Raw genomic sequence first — 18,584 nt, 5'->3', positions numbered from 1 at the left:
TCAATGATTCTCCTGCCTCAGCCTCTAGAGCAGCTGGGATTACAGGTGCCCGCCACCACGCCCAGCTAATTTTTGTATTTTTAGTAGAGACGGGGTTTCACCATGTTGACCAGACTGATCTCAAACTCCTGACCTCAGGTGATCTGCCCGCCTCGACCTCCCAAAGTGCTGGGATTACAGGCCTGAGCCACTGTGCCCGGCCTAAATATGCATTTTTAAAAAAGAATACAACTGTGAAGAGACATCACATTTGGTTTGCCCAGGAATTGAAAGAGACTAGAACTAGAAGTAGATTCTAGTCCTTTGAGCACCATGGAGTCTGACCACTGTCCTCTTGTGCTGATGGAGTTGGGACTGGGTGACCATCGTGTCTCACCTTTGCTGAAAGTATCCACCAGACATACCCTTCCCCCACTTAAAAAAAAAAAGCTGGAAAGGTAAAAAAGTCAAAACCCTGGAATATGTAGAGATGTCCTAAACTCCAAGTCTCTTCTATCTATATCATGTTAAAACTCATCAGGAGAACTGGTATACCCCTATTCTGTATGCTCTGGGAAAGGAACATAGTCGTTTTGGTAGATGTTCCTGGGAGAAGGGGAAGCCCATTTTCCTTTCCTCAAAAGGACTTGCCTCTCACCCATCTTAGGAAAGTTTTCCAAATATAGAAAAACAACCAAGTCTGGATTCTCCAATCCTGTGTTTGCGATCTCCAAGAAAGAACAGAACACACTTCTGGACAACTTGTCCAAACTTCAGAACTGATCACAATGGTGCTAGCCACATTATGTGAATATTAGATTTCATGTTAGCTTATCATTTAAGACCAGGCAGAAGGGAAGCTCCTCCTGAACCATGAGACCTGACCCATCACTCCCTACCATGACAGGTGCTTCGCTGCTACTAAGTCTGATGAAAAGGAGAGGGGCAAGCCATTCAGTTTGCTTTCTCTCCTAGCCTTTGATAGTGCCACAGCTTCCAGAACATTCTTGCTTTAATTGAGCAGCCTATGCCTATCTTTTATAACTAACAAGTGACCCAAAGTACAGGCATGTGAAAGCCTGATACTCCAGGTCTCCCGTCATAAGGAAAGCCACTCGGAGAAGTCAGGCAGCATGTTGGCAAGTGATCTGAGGGTCTGATCTGTCAGTCAAGAAAGAACTCTGGGCAATGTCTATTGTGAGGCTGGGTGGGAGACTCAGTCTGTTAAGGTAGCAGTGATGGGTCAGGTCTCACAGTGCAGGAGGAGCTGCCTTTCTGCCTGATTTTGAACAAGCAGCTAACATGAAATCTAACAGAAGAGACCACATAATGTGGCCAGCACCATTGTGGTCAGCTCTGAAGGATGGCAATGCAAGTTGTCTGGAAGTGTGTCCTGTTCTTTCTTGGAGATCGCAAACATAGGATTGGAGAATCCAGACTTTGCTGTTTTTATATATTTGGAAAACTTTCCTAAGATGGGTGGAGAGGCAAGTCCTTTTGAGGAAAGCAAAATGAACTTCCCCTTCTCCCAGGAACTGTATATACCACATGTGCCTGGGCAAACTTGGTAGTCTATTGGTACTTTGTCAAGGACCAGTAAGGTCTTTGACAGATAGGAAGACTACACAAAGGGGCCTCCCTGAGTTGTCTGTTGTGTCTTACAATGAAGACAGGGAACTGGAGGAAGCCAAGAGTCTCATGAGACAGAGAATGGATCAAACTAATAATAAGCTCATTTTAACAAGACCAGTATGAGAATAGGGCAAGAAACCTGACAAACAGAGGGGAACAATAGATACTGGGGACTCCATAAAGGGGGAGGTTGGGAGAGAGGTGAGATTTGAAAAATTACCTGTTGGGTACAATGTACGCTATTAAGATGATCGATCCATTAAAATCTCAGACTTCACCATGATGGAATATACCATGTAAGAGATTGGTAATTACTGCACTTTCTTTTTTTTCTTTCTTTTTTTTTTTTTTTTTTTTTTTTTTGAGATGGAGTTTCACTCTTGTCACCCAGGCTGGAGTGCAATGGCACAATCTGGGCTCACTGCAACTTCTGCCTCCCAGGTTCAAGAGATTCTCCTGCCTCAGCCTCCCAAGTAGCTGGGATTACAGGTGCATGCCACCACGCCTGGCTAATTTTTGTATTTTTAATAGAGATGGGGTTTCATCATGTTGGCCAGGTTGGTCTCGAACTCCTGACCCCAGGTGATCTGCCTGCTTCGGCCTCCCAAAATGCTGGGATTAGAAGCATGAGCCACCATGCCCAGCAGAAACCTGCACTTTCTTAGTGCGAGGTGTGAGCCACAGCACCCAGCCTAAATTTTTCAGTCTTAAAATGAGAACATTCCTAGTTTCTTCTCCTTCTTCAAAAACAAAACAAAAAAATCCAGAGAATCACCTCACTTCATTTCTGTCTAACTCACCGGAAAATTGCATTAATCTGTCTGAGAACTGAAGTTACTTAAGAGATTTGCCATTTGTAAGTTAAGGAAGGCATTTTAGGTTTGCAGTGATCAGTACAGGCGACAGATCGTAATGGGGTAGAGAAAGAGTGTCAAGGTTTGAGAGTGTTGTCTTTTTGGGGGTTTGATTTTTTGCAGAGTGAAATATTTCATCTCTGAGTTGCTTACTACAAAAAGAGTGTCTTTGTTTTATTTTTTTAAACCTCTTTATTTCCTTTTTAGGCTTTTGTATCAGATTTCATCACGTTTTTGTCTTTCCAGAATCATCAATGATAAATTCTTACAGTCAAGAAAAATATTAGATTTAACCAAAAATTTAAAAGTCACAGTCCCACCCACCTCCTATCAATCTTTCTGAAAGAAGTAAATCAAAATTCTCTCACAGAAGATGAAAGTGAATTGTCCATCAAAGCTGAGAGTGGCTGCTTGATTACTTCAGCATCCAGACCATGTCTTCAGCTGAGATAGAAACAAGATGATTAATTTCAGAGCTTCTCTTGGTGTCTCATTTCCCTTTCACCACCTCCCCACCAATTCATAAAGCTCTCGTGAAGGGAGATGAAGGGATTGACTATCAAAAAAAATAAAGTATAGGGCTGGGTGTGGTGGCTCACACCTGTAATCCCAGCACTTTGGGAGGCCAAGGTGGGTGGATCACCTGAGGTCTCGAGTTTTGAGACCAGCCTGGCCAACATGGTGAAACCTCACCTCCACTAAAAATACATAAATTAGCCAGGCGTGATGGTGGGTGCCTATAATTCCAGATTCTCAGGAGGCTGAGACAGGAGAATCGCTTGAACCTGGGAGGCAGAGATTGCAGTGAGCTGAGATTGTGCCACTGCACTCCAACTTGGGTGACAGAGTGAAACTCTGTCTCAAATAATAAAATAATAAAATAAAATGTAAATGCTTCTGGCTTGCTGTGTGCCTACACTGCTACATACAATCAAAACTTTAAATTGGGACTGGACACAGTCAGCCCCTATAATCCCAGCACTTTGGGAGGCTGAGGCTGGAGGATAACTTGGGGCCAGGAGTTTGAGATCAGCCTGGGCAACATAACGAGACCCTACCTCTGTTAAAAAAAAAAAAAAAAAGTTATCAGAACAAAAATAATAATAATTTTTAAAAAAATACTTAAATTGAAATAATGCCCAATAGTAAAATTTCCGAGCACTCTTATTTGCAGTCTTTCTGTAGCTCCCAAGTCCTCCCCTACAGCATACATATGTGCCCTCAATCATCCTACCCATCACAAAAGGAAACAAAGTTCCTTTCTGCTATTAAAATTCTAGAACGGGCTGGGCACAGTGGCTCATGCCTATAATCCCAGCACTTTGGGAGGCTGAGGAGTGAGGATCGCTTGAGGTCAGGAGTTCGAGACCAGCCTGGCCAACATGATGATGCTCTGTGTCTCTACTAAAAATACAAAAATTAGCTGGACATGGTGGCACATGTCTGTAATCCTAGCTACTTGGGAGGCTGAGGCAGGAGAATTGCTTGAACCCAGGAGGCAGAGGTGGCAGTGAACCGAGATAGTGCCATTGCTCTCCAGCCTGGGTGACAGAGTGAGACTCCATCTCAAAAAAAAAAAAAAATCCAGAACATAGATGGCCCAGTCTATACTATCTCGGTTGGGGGCTTTCAGTGAAACTGCCGGCTCTGAGATCACCAGGTATTACCCAGGTGCCAGACTGAATAGCGGCTTTTCAATCTTCAGCCCCCAAGCCCTCTTAGAGTACATTCTACTTCTGACTTTCCTCCCAGAGGAGGTTGTCTGTCTGCTTGGTCTGAAATAAGTGCATCATAGTCAGGTCATGTTGGAATCTGACTCCTTCCAGGACGGATCTCCTGAGTTCCAGAACATCAGGGGCTTATTGAGCCAGGGCATGCTCAAAATTTAAGGTCTGTACCCTATATTACCTCTATGTTGATTAGTTTTTTAATCTAAGGAAAGCAATGCAGTATGTTCTGTAATATTTTCCACTTAGACCAGTGGGGAAGGCGTTCATTTTGGGGTTCAACAGACTTGGATTTGAACCCCTGCTGTGCCATTGACTAAGTGTGGAATCTCTAAATTCACTGATTCTTGCAGTTCTCACTTATGGGATAGGGGTCATGTTGACCTCAAAGAGCATTTTGAGATTTAAATAAAGGAACGTATGCAAAAAGTTGATCAGCTTTTCAACCTCTCCGCTGTGTCATTCCCATTAGAATACTGATACAGTTTGGCTGTGTCTCCACCCAAATCTCATCTTGAATTGTAGCTCCCATAATTGCCATGTGTGGTGGGAGGGACCTGGTGGGAGATCACTGAATCACAGGGACAGTTTCTTCCATACTGTTCTCGTGGTAGTGAATAAGTCTCACGAGATCTGATGGTTTTATCAGGGGTTTTCCGTTTCGCTTGGTTCTCACTCTCTCCTGCCTGCCACCATGTACAATGTCCCTTTGCTTTTCCTTCGTCTTCTGCCATGATTGTGAGGTCTCCCCAGCCATGTGGGACTGTGAATCCATTAAAGCTCTTTCCTTTACAAATTACCCAGACTTAGGTATATCTTTATTAGCAGTATGAGAAGGGACTAATACAGATACAAACATACTTAGACAACTCTCATCCTAAAAAACAACATTCCACGCCTTGTAAGATGTGGGTAAAATAAATAAGAATAATAATAGTCAAATGAAACTGTCTGTTCCCCTGTAGAGAAGAGTTAAACCTCACTCCTCTTCACTGCTCTGAATCAACCCCCCAGGTAGTAGTCTGTACTCACTGCTGCCAATTCTCTTCTCCCACTGACTCCTGAATCTACTCTGTCTTGATTTTCATTCTTACCATTCCATAAAACAAAACAGCTCTGGTGGAGGTCACTGATGACCACCATGTTGCTAAATCCCACAGTCAATTCTCAATCCGTATCTTCTTTTTAATGTTTGAGACAGGGTCTTACTCTGTCACCCAAGCTGGAGTACAGTGGCGTGATCACAGCTCACTGCAGCCATGGCCTCCCAGGCTCATGCAATCCTCCTGCCTCAGCCTCCTGAGAAGGTGGGGCTACACATGCACACCACTATGCCCAGCTAATTTTTATTATTATTTTTAAATTTTTTTTAATTTTAAGTTTTTGAGATGGAGTCTCACTCTGTTGCCCAGGCTGGGCACAGTGGCACGATCTCAGCTCACTGCAACCTCCATCTCCCTGGGTCAAATGATTTTCCTGCCTCAACCTCACTAGCAGCTGGGAATACAGGTGTGTGCCACCACACCCAGCTAATTTTTTTGTATTTTTGGTAGAGACAGGGTTTCAAGACGTTAGCCAGGCTGGTCTTGAACTCCTGACCTCACATGATCAGCCCCTCGGCCTCCCAGAGCGCTGTGATTACAGGCATGAGCCACAGTGCTTGGCCCCATTTTAAAATTTCTCATAGAGATGATGTCTTGCTGCGTTGCCCACATTGGCCTCAAATTCCTAGCCTCAAGCAGTCCTCCTGCCTCAGCCTCCCAAAGTGCTGGGATTACAGGCTTGGGCCACTGTGCCCAGCCTTTACCCCTGATTCTCTAGCAATAGTGAATTCATTGCAGTTGTTCCAGTAAGCCAGATTCTCAGGTTCTCTTTTCTTTGAGAGACTGAGATCGTGTTGTTTTGTCCACACTGCCAACCACCAACCCCACCTTGCCTGGCTAGCTCTCCCTGTCTATGAAGACATTTCCTAGCTGCCTCCCTCACCCCCCCAGGAGACAGGTGCCTCCTATGTTCCCCTGTAGAAACATCAGCCCAGCCCCATCAGAGCTTCTGCCCCATAACATGGAAATTGGTCCTCTGCTTGTCAGTCTCTGCAAAGCCCTGCCAGCCCTTGGGTCCCCACTCCCAGCACAATGCCTAACACATAAATGGCACTCAGTAAATATTTATTTCTCAGGAAACTTTATCAACAATTATTCAAAACACTTTTACACACATCTCAAAAGAGCTATTATGAAGATAAAATGCCGTTAATAGGCGTGAAAGCACCTTAGAATGTGGAAAACATCAGAAAGAGAATATATATATTAAAGCAGAAAACTGGCTTTTCTCCAAAGCCTTGACAGTACATAAAGGAGAAGAAGAGGTAACTATATCTTTCTCCTGCCAATTATACAGCAATTTTAGTGGCCCGGAGTGGTCATTTAAGATGATAAATCCATTCTTTTACCACAAGTGTGTGTTGATACGCATCTACTTAAATAGTGCAGGGAACAAGGCCATATGGAAAATATTAAGATGAAGAACAGGATGGAGGAGAGAAGCCGTGGGCACCAACAGATTAAGATAAAGTGTGGAGAACTGAGGCAGCTGTGGTGGCTCATGCCCGTAGTCCCAGCTACTTGGGAGGCCAAAGTGGAAGGCTTGCTTGAGGCCAGGAGTTCAAGACCACCCTGGGCAACATAACGAGATCCCGTTCCTGCAAAAAATTAAAAACAGCAGCTGGGTGTAGTGGTGTGTGCCTGTAGTCCCAGCTACTCAAGAGGTTGAGGAAGGAGGATTGCTCGAGCCCAGGAGTTTGAAGCTGCAGTGAGCTGTGGTCACGCCACTGCACTCTAAACTGGATGACAGGGCAAGACTTTATCTCCAAATAATAAATAAATTATGGAGGACTGAGTCACGAAAGCCATGCAAAAGGCATTTATGACAAGCTAAAGAGGAAGACACTTTCTCCTATTAGAGGAATTGAAGAAGACCTTCTGGGGATTAGAAAAAGCTGGACAGGTATTGATGAGCTTTGAATGTGAAGGCAGGAAGGATGCAGGGATCCTACAGGGGCCGAGCCAACAAGAGCATGGTGGGACTTGGTTTTAGAAAAAAAAATTCAGCAGATTGTGCAAGAGGGAACAGCTCAGCACCTGAGGCGTCGGTACGGCCGTACTTGTAATAGTCCAGGAATGAGTTGAGATCGCTAGCGATCTACACTAGCTTTCTTGGGTCATGGAAGTAATGCAGCCATGGCTTCCTTGGGTCACGGAAGTGATGCAGAGATTGAGCGTTTGGAGGACCCATCAAATCAGCTTTCATTTGCCGCTAGCCTCAAAAAGGGAGCATTGCCGCCTGGCCAAGGGACAAGCCTATGTGGGCCCCTTCCCCTCACCCAGAGCCGAGTCCTTGTGGCAGAGCAGCTCCTTCTCTGCTGACATGCACGCCTTCCCTGGACCAACTGTGGAGTTATTATCATATTAATACCAACGTCTTCCTCAGGCAAGGAGGTGAGGGGGGGTGCACTTGGCAAAGGAAGAAATGACTGGGAGCCACTGAGCCGCTGTTGAGGCGTCAGGGTGGAGCCAAGAATGGGAGGACCCTGAGCATGAAAGTTTCATGATTTAGGAAGATCCTGCCAGGTGACCTGTGGTATCTTCGGTTTAGCAGTTGCAGGTCGCATATACAATTCAACAGATCAGTGATTTGATAGAGATGCAAGAAGGAAGCTGCTGGGCAGACTCTTCGTTTTTCATACTTCAGCTAGCAACTGTTTCTCTTGAAGATGTCCCAGAAAGCAGACTCACTCACGTTCTGGAGCGGTCCTGCCTGGTTCTCCCTCCACCATCAGCAGCCGCGTCTGGTGGTTTGGGCAAGTGATGGATTGGTTGGGTCTGACTCCCAGGAGGGGAATAGAAAAAAAAAGGCTGCAGCAGTTTGACAAACTAGAGCACAGAAAAAGCGCAAGACATAAGAAGATCCACCATTCTGCAAGTTGCTTGTATGAATTTCAAAGTCAAAGACTTTGATTTCAAATCCTGGCTCAGGGTGAGCCAATCAGAACCAGCCACTGAGCCATAGATGCCAGGTTTCTGGCTGTGATCAGTTTTGTCTTAGTAGGGTATGTGATATCTGCCAATCCAAAAAGTATATTTAGAGATGCTATAGCAGACCAGACTCCTCACTGAGTTCTTGCAGAAGCTGGAAAAACTTGTTTCTGTTATTCGTTTGTTGTTGTTGTTGTTTTGTTTTTGTTTGTTTTTGAGATGGAGTACTGCTCTGTTGCCCAGGCTGGAATGCAGTGGCATGATCTTGACTCACTGCCACCTCCGCCTCCTGGGTTCAAGCGATTCTCTTGCCTCGGCCTCCCAAGTAGCTGGGATTACGGGCACGCACCATCATGCCCAGCTAATTTTTGTATTTTTAGTAGAGACGGGGTTTCACCATGTTGGCCAGGCTAGTCTTGAACTCCTGACCTCAGGTGCTGCAGCTGCCTCGGCCTCCCAAAGTGCTGGGATTACAGGCATGAGCCATGCGCCCGGCCGTTTCTGCTATTCTTTACTGTAAGTAAAAGCATTTCTTTACTGAGTGTTTTCTGGAGAGTACATGGTGCTAGAGAGCTCTTTGATCAAAGTCCCTTATGCCATATAAAAAGAAAAGGGTGTTGTGCCCTAGAGGCAGCTATGCTGTCATCTTTTGACTGAGTAATTAAACTGATATTTACTAAGAGCCTACTATGTGCCCAGCAGGTTTCAGGCACTGGCCGTGAATGAGAGAGACGGGGGAGACAGACAATAAATGAACAAACAAGGAAATGTCATTTATGGATAAATGTTATGGTAGAAATAAAACGTGGATAGACAGGGACCTATTCAGGAGTGCCTGGTTAGGGCAGGCTTCTCAGAGAGGGTGAAATGGCTAGGAAAGGAATGACAGGGTGGAGCCGGCTTTATGAAGAACTGTGGGAATGGCATTCTGTGTAGAAGGAACAACAGATACAGAGTCCTAAGGTGGGAGCAGCTTGGCATGTTCCCAGAGCATTACGAAAGCCAGTCTGGCTGGAGCAGACTGAGGGAGACTGGCTGGTACCAGATGCGCAGTGGGCAGGGCTGATCAGGTAGGAGTCTGGATGTGATTCCCTGTGTGGTCTGAAGCAGCTTTAAGTTTAAACAGGTGTGTTCTGACTGGATTTACAGTTTCAAAGTCTGACTCCGGTGGCTCTGTGGATCGGGGGTGTTAGGGACAAAAGAAGGACTTGACTACTCTGGGTCAGGGAGTAACCCAGTATGAGCTGATTTGGGCCAGAGTGGTGGGGAGAGGATCAATTCGGGCTATGCTTGCAAGTCTTTAAGAGGACCGTGGTGATGGATTGGTCGTAGGGATGGGGTGTTGAAGGAAGACGCAGAATCAAAGATGATGCCTAGGTTTTTTGGCAAGTACTCTGCAATATCCAAAAATGTGTGGTAGTGATTGTCAGAGACCTAGATCCTATTCTCAACCCTTCCATGTATCTATGGGTGACCTTGAATGAGTCCCTCTGCCTCAGTTTCCTCACCTGTAAAATGATGGAGTTGGAATAGATTACATGAAAGACCCCTTTCCGCCCTGCCCATACTTGTGCTGTGGCTAAAACAACTGTGAGCAATTCTCCTCCCATAAGGGGCTCACTCTCCAGGTGTTACCAGGGGAGGGTGTCCAGGTTCTTGGCATCTCGAACAAAGAATTGGACAAAACGCACAAATGAAGCAAGGAAGGAATGAAGCAACAAAAGCAGAGATTTATTAAAAATCAAAGTGGCCAGGCGCGGTGGCTCACACCTGTAATCCCGACGCTTTGGGAGGCTGAGGCGGGCAGATCACGAGGTCAGGAGATTGAGACCATCCTGGCTAACACGATGAAACCCCGTCTCTACTAAAAATACAAAAAAATTAGCCGGGCGTGTCAGCAGGCGCCTGTAGTCCCAGCTACTCGGGAGGCTGAGGCGGGAGAATGGCGTGAACCCGGGAGGCGCAGCTTGCAGTGAGCCAAGATCGTGCCACTGCACTCCAGCCTGGGCGACAAAGCGAGACTCCATCTCAAAAAAAAAAAGAGTACACTCCACAGGTTGGGAGCAGGCCCAGGCATAGGGGCTCGAGAGCCCTGTTACAGAATTTTTTGGGGTTTAAATACCCTCTAAGGCTGGGTTTGGTGGCTCATGCCTGTAAGCTCAGCACTTTGGGAGGCTGGGGTGGGTGAATCACTTGAGGTCAGGAGTTCGAGACCAGCCTGGCCAACATGGTGAAACCCCATCTCTACTACAAACAAAAATTAGCCAGGCACAGTGATGCATGCCTGTAATCCCAGCTACTCAGGAGGCTGAGGCAGGAGAATCGCTTGAACCTCAGGGAGAGGTTGCAGTGAGCCGAGCTCACACCACTGCACTCCAGTCTGGGCAACAGAGTGAGACTCCATCTCAAACAAACAAACAAAAAACCCTCTCGAGGTTTCCATTGGTTACTTGGTATACGCCTTATGTAAATTAAGAAGATGAAGTAAAGTTACAGTCATTTACTCGACGTACACCCTTTGTAAATGGAGAGGATAGTTCCTGTCATAGCTGAAGTGTTTCCATTTGATTTAGCTCTAGGAAGTCCTTACGTTCCCTGTCTCCAAACCCTATTCTCCTGCCTCACAGCCTGTCAGGGATTTGCTTCCTTCCTCTGAATGTCCACAATATTTATGGCCAGTCCTTCAGTCCAGACCACACTGTCATAGTGACAAACTGGCAGCATGGAAAACAAATTTTTTTTTTTTTTAAGAGACAGAGTCTTGCTGTGTGACTCAGGCTGGAGTGCAGTGGTGCCATCACAGCTCACTGCAGCCTGGAACTCCTGGGCTCAAGTGATCCTCCCACCTTAGCCTCCCAAGTAACTGGGACTACAGGCACATGCTACCATGCCTGGCTATTTTTTAAATTTGTTTGTAAAGACAGGGTCTCACTATGTTGCCCAGGCTGGTGTGGAACTCCTGGGTTCAAGCAGTCATCCCATCTTGGCCTCCAAAAACATTGGGATTGCATGCATGAGCCACTGCACCTGGCTGAAAACAAATTCTTTTTTTTTCTTTTTTCTTTGAGACAGAGTCTCTCTCTGTCACCCAGGCTGGAGTGCAGTGGCATGATCTTGGCTCACTGCAACCTCTACCTCCTGTGTTCAAGTGATTCTCATGCCTCAGCCTCCCAAGTAGCTAGGATTACAGGCAATGCACCACCATGCCTGGCTAATTTTTTATTTTTAGTAGAGACGGGGATCTCACCATGTTGGCCAGGCTGGTCTGGAATTCCTGACCTCAGGTGATCTGCCCGCCTCAGCCTCCCAAAGTGCTGGGATTACAGGCATAAGCCAATCGTGCCCGGCCTGAAACTAAATTCTAATGGAGCTCAGTGTCACATGTATGATGACTCTCTCTTAGAAAGCCGTGGCTTCCTTGGGTCATGGGAGTAATAGAGAAACTGAGCATTTGGAAGACCCATCAAATCAGCTTTTATTTGCTGATTTGATTTGCTGATCAAAAAGGGACCTTTGCTGCCTGGGCAAGGGAAGAGACTATGTGGTCCTCTTCCCCCCACTCAGAACAGAGTCCTTGTGGCGGTGCGGCTCCTTCTCTGCTGACATCCACACCTACCCCAGACCGATTGTGAGTCCTCATAATACAAACATCTTCCTCAGGGGTGCTGGCTCAAGGTACCTTTTCCTTACATGCACTATCGCCCTTTCGATGAGAAGTCTGGCAGATAATTATCACCTGAACAAAATCTGGGCATCAGTCCCCCAAAAATGCACTGCCCCTCTATGGATCTTCCTACATACCTACCTCCCTGGAAAAGAGAAGAAAAAAGCATGTCCACATGTTTCTTTTCTTTTCTTTTTTTGAGACGGAGTCTTCCTCTGTCGCCCAAGCTAGAGTGCAGTGCAACCAGCTCACTGCAACCTCTGCCTCCCAGGTTCAAGTAATTCTCCTTCCTCAGCCTCCCGAGTAGCTGGGATTATAGGCACCCACCACCACAACCGGCTAGTTTTGTATTTTTAATAGAGGCGGGGTTTCACCATGTTGGCCAGGCTGGTCTCAAACTCCTGACCTCAGGTGATCCACCTGCCAGGGGCTCTCAAAGTGCTGGGATTACAGGTGTGAGCCTCCATGCCCGGCAGCAATTTTTTAAAATCGTAACTGCATTATGAGAACAGTATTTCAAGGTGACCCATTTATGTGGAGATTTTTAGAAGAAGAAAAAACCTCCAGTATAATTTTCTTCACTTTTAAGCCCAGTGATATTTTCAGAAATTCAAGACATACCATAGCATAGGAAAAGGGTGTGTCTAGAGAGTCTCTGGCTTCCATGTCTGATCTCATTCTCACTATCAGTATCATATCTTCATTGTACTGGATTTTAACTCAAGCTGAAAGATGCCCTCTGATTCTCTGTCCATTTCTGTAAAATTGCCTTAGTTCATGATGTGGTTGCATTGCCTGAGATAATGTACATAAAACTCCCACTGGCGGGGCGCAGTGGCTCAAGCCTGTAATCTCGGCAGTTCGGGAGGCTGAGGTGGGCAGATCGCCTGAGGTCAGGAGTTTGAGACCAGCCTGGGCAACATGATGAAACCCCGTCTCTACTAAAAATACAAAAATTAGCCAGGCGTGGTGGTGGGTGCCTGTAATCCTAGCTACTCGGGAGGCTGTGGCACGAGAATGGCTTGAACCTGGGAGTCAGAGGTTGCAGTGAGCTGAAATCATGCCACTGCACTCCAGCCTAGGTGGCAGAGCGAGACTGTGTCTCAAAAAAACAAACAAACAACAACAACAACAAAAAACACAACTCCCACCAAACGTGGCTTCTGCATGGTGGTTCATGCCTATAATCCCAGTGCTTTGGGTCAAGGTAGGAAGATTGCTTGAGCCCAGGAGTTCATGAGAAGCCTGGGCAACACAGCAACTCACCTAAAGTTTCAGGTGACTGAAAAACAGCAGTTTCCTTGCCATCACTCACGGCACCGAATTCAAAGTCAGGAAATCCTGATTCTAGACCATGTCAGGTACCATCCAATGCCTTACAGTTTATTTTCCATCTCAAGGAGGAAAAAAGGCCTTGTCATGCTTGCCTCATGACAGATGTGGGAAAATGATGTATGTGTATGCAACGTTGTTGGCTGTCTAGGCATGGTGGCTCACACCTGTAATCCGAGCATTTTCAGAGGCAGACGCAGGAGGATTGCTTGAGCCCAGGAGTTCAAGACCGGCCTAGGCAATACAGCAAGACTTTGTCTATTAAAAAGAAATTAGCTGAGTCTGTTGGCGTGCACCTGTAGTCCTAGCTACTCGAGAGGCTGAGGCAGGAGGATCACTTGAGCCCCGGAGGTCAAGGCTGCAGTGAGCTATGATTGCACCACTGCACTCCACTCTGGGTGACAGAGCAAGACCCTGTCTCAAAAAAAAAAAAAAAAAATGGAACCCACTAGATGTAAGGCAACATAAATTTAGGCTACCATTATCATTGTCACTATTTCTATAAGAATTAGATTTTTTTACTCAAGGTCTTGGGAAACAGACAAAAATAGAAATGTATGAAGATATTCTGATTTCCCTTCTTTGGAGAAACTTTTTTTCTTGTTATGTTCTTCAGCTAATTAAAACAAAATGAGCCCAACATCTACCATTTCCCTAAGATCCACAATTTCCAAAAATCCTTTTGGAACTTGAATTGCCTAGCTAATCGACAAAGTCTGCATTTGAGCTTCCACCATATGCAATCCCTAAAGTGGCCCTCACCCCATGCCTCTGCTGAGCAGAATTCCGTTCATGGGGAAGTCCTTCGGAAGCCTGCCCAGGTTGTCTCTGCCCTAACTTCTCTGAACTCTGGAGCAGCGGTCCCCAACCTTTTTGGCACCAGGGACCTGTTTTGTGGAAGACAATTTTTCCACAGACCGGTGAGGAAGGATGGTTTTCAGATAATGCAACCACATTACATTTATTATGTACTTTATTTCTATTATTATTACATTGTAATATATAATGAAATAATTACACAACGTGTAATTACACATCATGTAGAATCAGTGGAAGCCCTGAGCCTGTTTTCCTGCAGCTAGACGATCTCATCTGGGGGTGATGGGAGACAGTGACAGATCATCAGGCATTAGATTCTCACAAGGAGTGCACAATCTAGATCCCTCGCGTGCGCAGTTTACAATAGGATTTGAGCACCTATGAGAGTCTGATGCTGCTGCTGATCTGACAGGAGGTGGAGTTCAGGCAGCAATGCTTGCTCACCTGCCACTCACCTCCTGCTGTGTAGCCTGGTTCCTAACAGGCCACAGACTGGTGCTGGTCCACAGCCCGGGCGTTGGGGAGCCCTGCTCTCGAGCACTGGCACTCTGTAATGCCTATTTCATTCTCATTGGGTTGTGCCTTGTGTTGGTACTTAACTGTGTTATTTTGTGTATCTTGTTGACTTAATGTCTTAGCCCATTTTGTGTTGCTATAAAGGAATACCCAAAACTGGGTCATTTAGAAAGAAAAGAGGTTTACTTGGCCCCTGGTTCCTGCAGGCTGTACAAGAATCATGGCACCCACATCTGATTGGCTTCTGGTGAGGCCTTGGGAAGCTTTTATTCATGGTGGAAGGGAAGGGGGAGCAGGTACATCAGATGGTGAGAGAGAAAGCAAGAGATGCCATGCTCTTTTAAACAGCCATCTCTCCTTTGAGCTAATAGAGTGAGAACCTACTTATTACTGTGGGGAGGGCCTCAAGACATTCATGAGGGATCCGCCCCTATGACCCATGCCCCTCCCACCAGACCCCACTTCCAGTATTGGGGATCACATTTCAAAATGAGATTTGGAGGGTACAAACATCCAAACTATATCGCTTAGCTAGATTTCAGTGTAGTCACCTCTAGGGAAAGACGTACATGTGTTTTCTCCTGCCTCCTAACTCTTCTTCAAGGATGCTGGGAGACTGGTACCACATAGGTAGCCAATTTCTTCATGAGCACAAATTCAAAGATTAGACAGAGGGTAGCAATTGTTTGTAAACATAACAGATTTTTGACTTGGGATGTATTAATTCACTGATTTATAATTAGTAATTGACTTATTAAGCATTTTGATAGCAATTAGTTTTTTAAAGAACAGCTTAGACACAACAGGTAAATTATCACATAAATTCAGAAATGTTTTCTTTCTTTTTTTTTTTTGGGGGGATGGAGTTTTACTCTTATTGCCCAGGCTGGAGTGCAATGGCACGATTTCAGCTCACTGCAACCTCTGCCTCCCAGGTTCAAGCGATTCTCCTGCCTTAGCCTCCCAAGTAGCTGGGATTACAGGCATGTGCCACCATGCCTGGCTAATTTTGCATTTTTAGTAAAGACAGGGTTTCACCATGTTGACCAGGTTGGTTTCAAACCTCTGACCTCAGATGATCCACCCACCTCGGCCTTCCAAAGTGCTGGGATTACAGGTGTGAGCCACCACCCCCAGCCATTGTTTTCTTATTTTTTATTTTTTAAAATAGAGATGGGGTCCCACTATGTTGCCCAGGTTGATCTTGAACTCCTGGGCTCAAGTGATCTGCCTACCTCGGCCTCCCAAAGTGCTCGGATTACAGGCTTGAGCCACTGCACCCGGCCTAGCAGCATTGTTTAACACTACAAAAACATCATATAACCACTGAGCTCCTTCTCAGAAGGAAGATGGCGAAAGCTCACTGCTCAACAGTGACTAGATTCATAACCTGGGGCTTTGGTCTGTTTGTTTTAGGCTTAACTCTTGCAGATTTGGGGAATGTCAGGTTCTAAAACTTGAGTTCATTATTCCTGTCAATTCAGGGCACACCCTTACCATAAGCCCATGAAAGACACCCTGTTGGGTTATTTTATTATTTTTTTCTTTATCTCCATGCTCACTCCCCATTTTCATCCTGCCTATACATAGATGTCTTTGAAAATAAATATTATTGCCGACTCCAATTTAATTTTCCAAGGTCCTGTTCCAAGCACTTTTATACACGTTATCTTCTTTCATCCTCCCAACAGCACTATGAGAAACATTGTTTTGGCCTGGCCTGGTGGCTCACTCCTGTAATTCCAACACTTTGGGAGTCCGAGATGGGTGGATGACCTGAGTTCATGAGTTCGAGACCAACCTGGCCAACGTGGTGAAGCCCCATCTCTATTAAAAATAAAGAAATTAGCCCATGTGATAACACATGCCTGTAGTCTCAGCTACTCGGGAGGCTGAGGCATGAGAATCACTTGAACCCCAGAGGCAGAGGTTGCCATGAGCTGATATCGTGCCACTATGCTCCAGCCTGGGTGACAGAGTGAGATCCTGTCTCAAAAAAAGGAAAATTCTTTTGTTGTTCCCATTTAACAGAAGAGGAAACAGAGGCATGGATACGTGAAGTAATTTTCCCAAGATCATGCATTTAGCATATGGCAGCGTGAGGACTCGAATCCAGGCTACATAAAACCTGAGCTCTATCACTCTGCAGTACTGTATCTACTCTATATTTTGAAATATACTGTGTTGTTTCGTGTGTGTGTTTTAAAATGTATTTGAATGTTATTGTGCAACTACTGTGAAACCAGAAAATGTGAGACAGGTCTCAGTTAATTTAGAAAGTTTATTTTGCCAAGGTTGAGGATGCACCCATGACACAGCCTCAGGAGGTCCTGGCAACATGTGCCCGAGGTGGTTGGGGCATAGCTTGCTTTTATCCATTTAGGGAGACATGAGACATCAATCAATGTATGTAAGAAGTACATCGTTCAGTCTGGAAGGGTGGGACAACTTGAATCAAAGGCGGAAGATTGGAACGGGGGAAGGGATTCCAGGTCACAGACAAGTGATACACAAACAGTTACATTCTTTTGAGTTTCTGGTTAGCCCTTCCAAAGGAGGCAAATCAGATATGCGTCTATCTCAGTGGGCAGAGAGGGGTGACTTTGAATAGAATGGGAGGCAGGTTTGCCCTAAGCAGTTTTCCTTTAATTTTCCTTAGTGATATCGGGGGCCCAAGATATTTTCCTTTCATACTACAGATATCCTTCTATATCATACTTTCTTCATTCTACATTATGCTTTTAAGATCTAATCACCTGCTAAAGATATCACTAGTTGATGGATTGCCACAGAGCATTCCATCACATCCATCCATCTCAGCTTACTCTTTTTAATTTGAAGCACAAATGCTTTAAAGGCGCATCTCAATTCCCGTGTGGTGGGCAAAAAATAAAGGAGAAGATCGTGGCACCCCATTCCCACCAGCCAAGTGGTCGAACCCCACATCCAAGACCCAGTGAGCAGCCAAGCTCAGCGCAACTTCCAGGCCTCTCACTCTGACTCCAACAGGGTGAGCATGTCCCCCTCACACACGGGGCCTTTTACATTGCAGATGCTGGAGCAGCTCGTGTTGTCCATAAATTCCACGTGTGCCTGCGTGTGCAGTGTCCCTGAGAGCCGGTCCTGCCCAGGACTTTGGTGACCCTGGCCAGCTTGATAGGCTGCACATGGCTGGTGTCCATGACGGTGGCGTGGCGGTCTGGCAGAGTCAGTTGACTGTTTTGTTTTTTGTTTTTGAGACAGAGACTTGCTCTGTCTCCCAGGCTGGAGTGCAAAGATGTGATCTGGGCTCACTGCAACCTTGGCCTCATGGGTTCAAGCAATTCTTCTGCCTCAGCCTCCGAGTAGCTGGGACTACAGGTGTGCACCACCACGCCCGGCTACTTTTTGTATTTTTAGTAGAGTTAGGGTTTCACTATGTTGGCGAGGCTGGTCTGGAACTCCTGACCTCAGATGATCTGCCTACCTCAGCCTCCCAAAGTGCTGGGATTACAGGCGTGAGCCACTGGGCCCGGCCCAGTTGACTTTTTTATGTCCCTAACGAGGGGCAGTCAGAATGTCTCCCAATCCCTAATCCCCAAACATTCTAATAAACATTCTCACTCATGGCCCCTTACATACCTGTGTGAATTTTTCTAGAATATATCATTTGGAATGGGATTGCTGGCATATAAAGTACACACTGCCTGTTAGATTGATTTCTGGCATGATGATGCTAACTAACCCTCTTCCCAGCAGCACAAAAGATTCTTTTTTCTCTAATTTCTCATGAACATTTATCTGACTTTATAATTTTTACCAATTTGATGGTTGTCAAGTATATACCATTGTTGTTTTTCATTTGCATTTCTCTAAGCACGAATGAAATTGAACCTCTCTTCATAAACTTGGAGGCTGTTGGGTTTACCTTTCTGTGAATTTCTTATTCATGTATTTTGTTCATTTTTTATACTGGGTCTGCTGTCTTGTTATCTAGGTACTATCAATTTTAGAGGCTTCAAATATTGCCTCTCAGTCTTCCCCCCAT

At 45.6% G+C, this 18,584-nt stretch overlaps 1 protein-coding gene and 1 pseudogene across 3 annotated transcripts in view; one reads left to right on the top strand and one right to left on the bottom strand.

The window, feature by feature from the left end:
• CALN1 (calneuron 1) overlaps positions 1 to 18,584 on the top strand; it is a 634,846-nt gene that overhangs the window by 451,599 nt on the left and 164,663 nt on the right. The gene's annotated exons all lie outside the window — the stretch shown is intronic.
• Positions 17,528 to 17,739, bottom strand: LOC109027840 (small ribosomal subunit protein eS28-like; annotated as a pseudogene).

The sequence above is a fragment of the Gorilla gorilla genome, chromosome 6 (genome assembly GCF_029281585.2).
Source record: "Gorilla gorilla gorilla isolate KB3781 chromosome 6, NHGRI_mGorGor1-v2.1_pri, whole genome shotgun sequence".
NCBI lineage: Eukaryota > Metazoa > Chordata > Mammalia > Primates > Hominidae > Gorilla > Gorilla gorilla.
Note: the sequence above shows the minus strand (reverse complement) of the source record. Positions and strands in the feature narration are given on the sequence as shown.